This window comes from Myotis brandtii, unplaced genomic scaffold, assembly GCF_000412655.1.
Source record: "Myotis brandtii unplaced genomic scaffold, ASM41265v1 scaffold548, whole genome shotgun sequence".
In the NCBI taxonomy this organism is placed as follows: Eukaryota; Metazoa; Chordata; class Mammalia; order Chiroptera; family Vespertilionidae; genus Myotis; species Myotis brandtii.
The window spans coordinates 2882183-2889697 of record NW_005370031.1 but is presented as its reverse complement, the minus strand read 5'-3'; the positions used below and the strand labels follow the sequence as shown (position 1 = coordinate 2889697).

Below are 7515 nucleotides of genomic sequence, written 5' to 3'. Positions count from 1 at the left end.
ATAGTTAAGGTGTTTATATTTTCATATACTGTCTACATTTTTGCCCATTTCTACAGAACAACTGTTTCCCACTCAATATTTAAAAATTATTTATATATTAGGATTGTTAAATCTCTAGCTATGATACATGTCACAAATTATCCCCAAGTTTTCATTTGTCTTTTAATTTTTCCTTATGAGTTTTTATGTAGTCAAATTTGTTAATTTTTTATTAGTGGCATCTGGATTTTCAGTTAGAAAGTATTTTCCTATACCCAGTTTATAAAGGAATTCACCAATATTTTCTTCTAATATTTGTAGAGGTTTGTTTTGTATATTTAGTTTTCTGATTCATTTAGGGTTTATTGTTATGTATGGATTGAGAAAAAGATCTAATTTCCTCTTTTTACCAACACTAATTACTGTTAAATTCACCTGTGCCTCAGTGATTTGAGATGCCACCTTTATTATACATTCAATTCCATATGTACTTGGTTCTATTTCTGGACTTTTTATTTTATTCCATTGGTCTGTCCATTCATATGCCATTAATGATCTGTTAATTATTGAAGTGCTGTAACATGTTTTAATATCTTATAGGGCTAGTCACCCTTGTAAGTTTTATGTTTTTAGTGTTTTACCACATATTTTGTGTATTTGTCTAGCGCCGCACCCTGGTGATCAGCACATTGGTAATAATATTATTCCTCTTAGAACTTTATGTTTTTGGGTTTATATAAATGCACACAAAAATAGCTACAATGGCAATGATAGTCAATATAGAAAATAGACAAATTGAAAAAGGTCAGTCTGCTTTTAATGGCCACTTTAATAGCTACATGAATATATTGCCATTCAGTATTGAACTGCTTCTTCACAGTACTCTAGTGTAATGAATCAAAGATTAAAGTCATGCTTCTGATGAACTTAAATCAGATAAAATATCAATAAAAATTTTTGAAGTTTGACGGCAGTACAACAGTCAATAGAGTGTGAAATTCTGTTTGCTCATGTACTCTTTCTTTTTCTTTTATACCCTGTACAAAAATGACAGTTAATTGCAAACTAGCCAAAGATAAGTGTTTCTAGTGATAATTAACAAAAGCTATTGTCAAAAAACATAAAATTTACCATGGCCAGAAAGAAGTTTGGAGACCAATTGTATGGAAGTTTTGTGATTAAAATACATAAGCTAACATACAGGTACATGAGTAATTACATATTATATATAATTGAAATAAAAGATAATAATCCATAGTATATATTTCTCTAGAACTTTAATAAATATGTCTCTCTGTGTTATGTGTGTGTGTATATATACACAGTAATTTAACATGTATATACACCACACAAATATATTTCTATGTAATAGAGTTTTTATAAAATAACTAGAGGCCTGGTGCACAAATTCATGTATGGGTGGGGTCCCTAGGCCTGGCCAGCAATCAAGGTCTATCAGGAAGCTGGCCAGCCAGGGGGAGGGACCGCGGGAGATTGGCCTGCTGGCCCCCCTGATCAGGGAACAGGGGGAGGACTGCAGGAGGTTGGCCGGTGAGAGGGGGGAGGGGCCGTGGGAGGTGCACCTGTCTGGGGGAGGGGCCACAGGAGGTTGGCTGAGGGATCACACTGACCACCAGGGGGCAGTTCCTGCATTGAGTGTCTTCCCCTGGTGGTCAATGCATGTCATAGCGACTGGTTGACTGGTCGTTCGGTCGTAAAATTCACTTAGGCTTTTATTTTTATAGATGAGTTCTTATCTATTGCACAGCTGGATTAGCTTACTTAAATGTAACATTGGAAATGTTTTAAGAATATTTATAAAAACAAATACTCAAGTATGCAAAAATAAAACTTAATTAAATAAAAATATATTTAAAGCATTGTCCTGTCCTGCAATACATATTTAGAAACATTATAAAATAACATTTTAATGGCAATATCATCATAACAATAGATTATACAGTGTTATAGTTAAGGTAGCTAGATAACATGAGAAAGAAAGATCATTCCTTTAAACATATAGACTCATCTTTGTTTTCAACTAGGTAAGCGGCAGAAAGAAAAGACAAGGTGCTTGGATGAAACAGCATATAAACAAATACTAAAAGAAATGGAGAAGAGTTAGGAAGCATTTTCATCCCATGGGTTAAATTTACCAAAGAAATAAAGAATAACTGTTCATTTCTGAAAAAAATATGTTTTTATTCATATCAGACAGAGGAAGGGAGAGGGAGAGAGATATATAAACATTAATAATTAGAGAGAATTATTGATCGGCTGCCTGCTGCTCATCCCCTACTGGGGATTGAGCCTGAAACCTGGGTATGTGCCCTGACCGGGAATAGAACTGTGATCTCCTGGTTCATGGTTTGATGCTCAGCCACTAGCAACACCAACCACAAAGAATAACTATTCTCTATAATATGTACAGTTGAAGAACTAGAAGACACAGTAAATTAAACTATCATAAGAAATCAACTATAATGTTAGAAATTGAGAAAGAAGAACAAAGTAGGAGGGATCTCAATATCCGATATCAAGCCGTATTACAAAGCCACTGTTCTCAAAACTGCCTCAAAGTCATAATAGTGGTATAAACATGAGAATGGGGCTTAAAAAAAAGATTTTTAAAGAAAATCTTCATTCCAGAATATGTTTATTGATATGATAGAGAGAGAGAGAATGAATCATTGATGTATGAGAGAAACATTGTTTGGTTGCCTCCAGTACTTGCCCTGATCAGGGATGGAACTGGAAACCTTTTTGGTGTATGGGATGATGCTCCAACCAACTGAGCCACCCAGCAGGGGCAAGAAGGGGCTGTTTTTTTACAAGCTTTAGCATTAATTAGGTATTCTTAATGACTAGCTAAAGATAAATTCTAATATTAAAAAATTAGCCCTGGCTGGTTTGGCTCAATGGATAGAGTGTTGGCCTACGGACTGAAGGGTCCTGGGTTTGATTCCAGTCAAGGGCACATGCCCGGGTTGTGGGCTTGATCCCCATTGTGGGGCATGCAGGTGACAGCCAATCAATGATTCTCTCTCATCATTGATGTTTCTATCTCGTTCTCCCTCTCCCTTCCTCTTTAGAATCAATACAAAATATATTTAAAAATTACATTATTTTATTTCTGAATACAGTGATCAAATTCTAACATTTTGTCAATATAAGGGCCTACAGCGTAAGCTAAAATTTTGACAACTGCTAAATGTGTATGTGTGTGTGTGTGTGTGTGTGTGTGTGTGCAGATGAAAAGCTAAAAATTTATTGTTCATTTGGGTGATGGGAATTCTAAGGGCATTTAAAACAGAATTTACATATATACAACACTAAACACCAGAAATCCAGGAATATAAGTACATGCTCTCATAACAATGGACAGTATTAAATACCATAGGCTCTGAATCCCTGTCAGTATGATTGCTTCCTTTGAGGGAATTATAAATAGTGAACAGAGAATCGTTTAATTGAAAATGGACTCATCATAGATATGTGTGATTAACTCCACAGGGCAATAAAAATTAACATTTAACATTGCCATGTTTTAACAGTGCCCTGAGGGTCTCCGGATATAGAGAGACAACAGCTATGCCTATGACAGATCATTAATTGGTCATGGTGGTGGTTTTGAATTGCCCATGGCATAGACTTTAAAGCTTAAATGAATGGTCAAATTAGTCTAAAATCCACAAAGGCTGATAAATGCTTTAGCGGCTTCTTACAGGATATGCATTTCTTTTATTGATATATTTTTATTTATTTCAGAGAGGATGGGAGAGGGATATTTCTAAAAAAAAAAATCAACGATGAGAGAGAATCATTGATTGGCTGCCTCCTGCATGCCTCACACTGGGGATGGAGCCCACAACTGGGGCATGTGCCCTGACCAGGAATGGAACCATGACCTCTTGGTTCATAGGTTGACGCTCAACTATTGAGCCACACCAGCTGGGCCAGGATATGCATTTCTGCTGTACATGCATAACAGCTATAATCAGACAATGGTGATATTAGCAAAATCTCAGCCTGGCCACTTCTTTCTTGCAGAAGGAATAAGACACATACAAATGAGGAAACACCACAGAAAAAGTAAACTTGCAGGTAATTGGAAAGGAAGACATAAAAAAAACCTGAATAGAATACAAAATGATGATATCTTGAGAAGAGGAAAAAGAAGTCCATGTTCTCCTCTCTCCCATTATTAGGCTAGGAGTACATAGCAGAATTTAAAGTATTATGGGGAACCACAAATATGGCTAGGATTTGACTAATTGGGGTCCTGAAATTACAAAAGGTGATATCTACCATACAAACCCCCAAAAGCTAATAACCAGGACCACAGCATCACACATAACAGCAAGATCAGAGCTGAGTGCAATGGTGTCTACCTTTCTGCAACCATAAAGCTATCTGAAAGGCATGAGACTGGGATTCTGGCAATGTGAAGACTTCTGGTTTTACCTGGTGTTCATAGGCTTTGTGTTGTACATATGTCTTTAGTCACTTATATTTTCTGATAACCTTTTGGGAAGAATATTAACAGGAGGACTGAGGTAATAGTAAAGAAGCACATGTAGTGGTGAAATTATATAAAATTAATAACTAGAGAACTAATTTAGGGGTCTGATCACATCGGTGTTAAAGAGAGGAAAAATGAGGGTTTATCCTGACACTTAAGAATGACTCTAGGGGTAAGGAAGATAAACGGTCTATAAACATTGAAAATTTTACTCATAATACCTAGTCACTGAAGCTAAACACATGCAGAAATTATGTTTTGAAATTTAATTTAAAACTATTTCATTGCATTTGTTTATCCTGGCATTGGATGAAGCGCTAAAGGAATATGGGACCTATTTTGAAACAAATTTTGTGTATTTTAACATATCAAATGTATTATCTTAGATAATACTTTATTTTGGATCACTTTTTAAAAAAAGAGACAATAAAATGATTGATTTTTTTATTCAAAGGTATAATTGGATAAGTCAATTTGTTTATATCCATTCTTGTGAAATACTTAAATAAAATACGACCGTCCTCAAAAAACTAAAAATGGAACTCCCATTTGACCCAGTGATCCCACTTCTAGGAATATATCCCAAGAAACTAGAAACACCAATTAGAAAGGATATATGCACCCCTATGTTCATAGCAGCACAATTCACCATAGCTAAGATTTGGAAACAGCCTAAGTGCCCATCAGTAGATGAGTGGATTAAAAAACTGTGGTACATCTACACAAGGGAATACTACACTGCGGTAAAAAAGAAGTTCTTACCCTTTGCAACAGCATGGATGGAACTGGAGAGCATTATGCTAAGTGAAATAAGCCAGTCAGAGAAAGATAAATATCACATGATCTCACTCATTTATGGAATATAATGAACATCATAAACTGATTAACAAAAACAGATCCAGAGACAGAGAAGCATCGATCAGACAATAAAACCTCAGAGGGAAGGTAGGGGAGGATGGGGGTAAGGGGGAGAGATCAACCAAAGGACTTATATGCAAGCATATAGGCCTAACCAACCAATGGACACAGACAACAGGGGAGTGAGGGCATGAGTGTGGGGGATGGGGGTGATGTGGGGATAAGGACACATATGTAATAACTTAATCAATAAAAAATAAAAAAATAAACACGCACACACACAAAATACGACTGACTTCTTTTCAAATAGAAGACACCATGATGACCTAGTTTGGGTGAATATTGTACATGATTAGGCAGAAATAGGTAAGCTCACGTTGGTAGATTATCAAATTCTCAGTCAAAACTCCATTGGTGGCCCCTGCTTCTTGATCAATTTCTATTCCCACTTCATCTTCTACCATCTTGTCAACTTCCTGACCAACTCCCCTATGGAATCTGTCTACCTGATTGGTCATCAGATCAACCACCTGACCGACCTGACTGGCCTGACCAATCACTCCTCTGTATGGAATTAGAAGATGTGTTTCCATCATAATAGTCTTCAATTTCAGGTAACTTGACTGACACTGAGAATATCCAGTCTGAATCATGCCCCTCTGCCTGACTCAGTTGTGGAAACATCAATGCAAACACCCATATTTCCTTTTAGGAGGCACATTCTGGTCATTTGGGACTCAGCTTTACTACTCAGCTTTCTGTTCTTCTCAGGCACAGCTGACATCCTGTATGTTTTTCTGGGCTTTCCAGAGTAATGGTCACAAACCACTTTCAGAGGTGATCAAAGATCGTGGCTCAAAACTCGATGCACTGGAGATAAAGGGCTAATGCTGCAGCCAATGCAGCCATCGCCCCTTTCTCTTCTATTAGTCCCTGAGCTGATGGTCGGAAAAAGTCAACAGCAGCATAAGAAATGGAAGCGAGACTCTTGATGGCATCCATGCTTTTAGATTTAACTAAATCCATTGTAGAAGGAACACCTATATATTTAAAATTAATTCCTGCTTTTTGTTCCACATATCTTAGTTGACCTGTTTCTCTTAGTTGATAAAAGCATAAACGCATATGCAAATCCCTGTCCAGCCAGCTCTACCTGTGCATCTAGACCAATGAAAATAGGACTCAACATTCTGTGGAGAACTCTGGGTCACCAAGTCAACCTCAGGAATGTCTAAACCACAGGCAGCCACATCTGTTGCCACTAAAACTTTAAAACTATCTTCTCTGAAGCCCTTCAGTGTAATTTCACTTTGTGACTGTGCAGTGTCCCCATGGGCATTCTGTTTTAAGTGCAGATTCATGGCCATTTCAGTTACATTCTTTTTGGTCTCACAGACCCACCAGCCAATCAGAGCAACTATGCAAATTAACCCAACAAAAATGGCGGTTAATTTGCATATGCAGTCCTGGAGTGAAGACTGAAGACTGAAGAAGACTGAAGAAGAATGAAAACTGAAGACTGAAGACTGAAGACTGAAGACAGACGGGAGAAGCCAAGCCTCGCTGCGGCGGAGGGGAAAAGCCTGGCATCAAGGCTTGGCTTCTCTGCTGCGGCCAGACCAAAGGCCTGGGTCCCTGGTGCTGGAAGAAATCCAGTGCCAGCAGCCAGGGGAAGGAAGGCCTATTGCGCGAATATTCGTGCAATGGGCTTCTAGTGATAAATATAATGAAAAAAGACTTGTGTTGTTTAAGAAAATCTCAAACTAAAATTCTAGAAAACACTAATATGGAAGTGAAGAAAGATAGCTGGGAGGAAAAGTAAACTATGGCCCATGATTTTGGCAGAAGAGTAGAAAGGCACGTTGATTTTAACAGTGTTAAAATATTAGCTCATTACTGTATTCACTCTTAAATATAAAGTCATATAGTTCTTTAGGATTTATAGAAAGTCACTAAAATAGAAATATAATTTATAGTTTCAAATCCTATAGAGGAAAAAAGGAAAACATTTAATCAAATAGATAGCAGAAAATATACATTATAGATAGAGCTCAAAATAATAAATTTGAGTGATAAAGCAAGTTATAAAATCATATGTATAAAATTGTGTGATTAAGTAAATGTCTGATACTCCTCCCCCCCCCCCACACACACAT

At 37.0% G+C, this 7515-nt stretch overlaps 1 long non-coding RNA gene across 1 annotated transcript in view; it reads left to right on the top strand.

Moving 5' to 3' along the window:
* Positions 1-1509: 1509 nt before the first annotated feature.
* The window catches only part of LOC106728161, a 19237-nt gene continuing 13231 nt past the window's right edge, over positions 1510-7515 (top strand). Inside the window, exons 1-2 of the long non-coding RNA XR_001364422.1 lie at positions 1510-1530; positions 5456-5462. This is a non-coding gene — a long non-coding RNA (uncharacterized LOC106728161). The remainder of the gene's footprint in view (positions 1531-5455; positions 5463-7515) is intronic.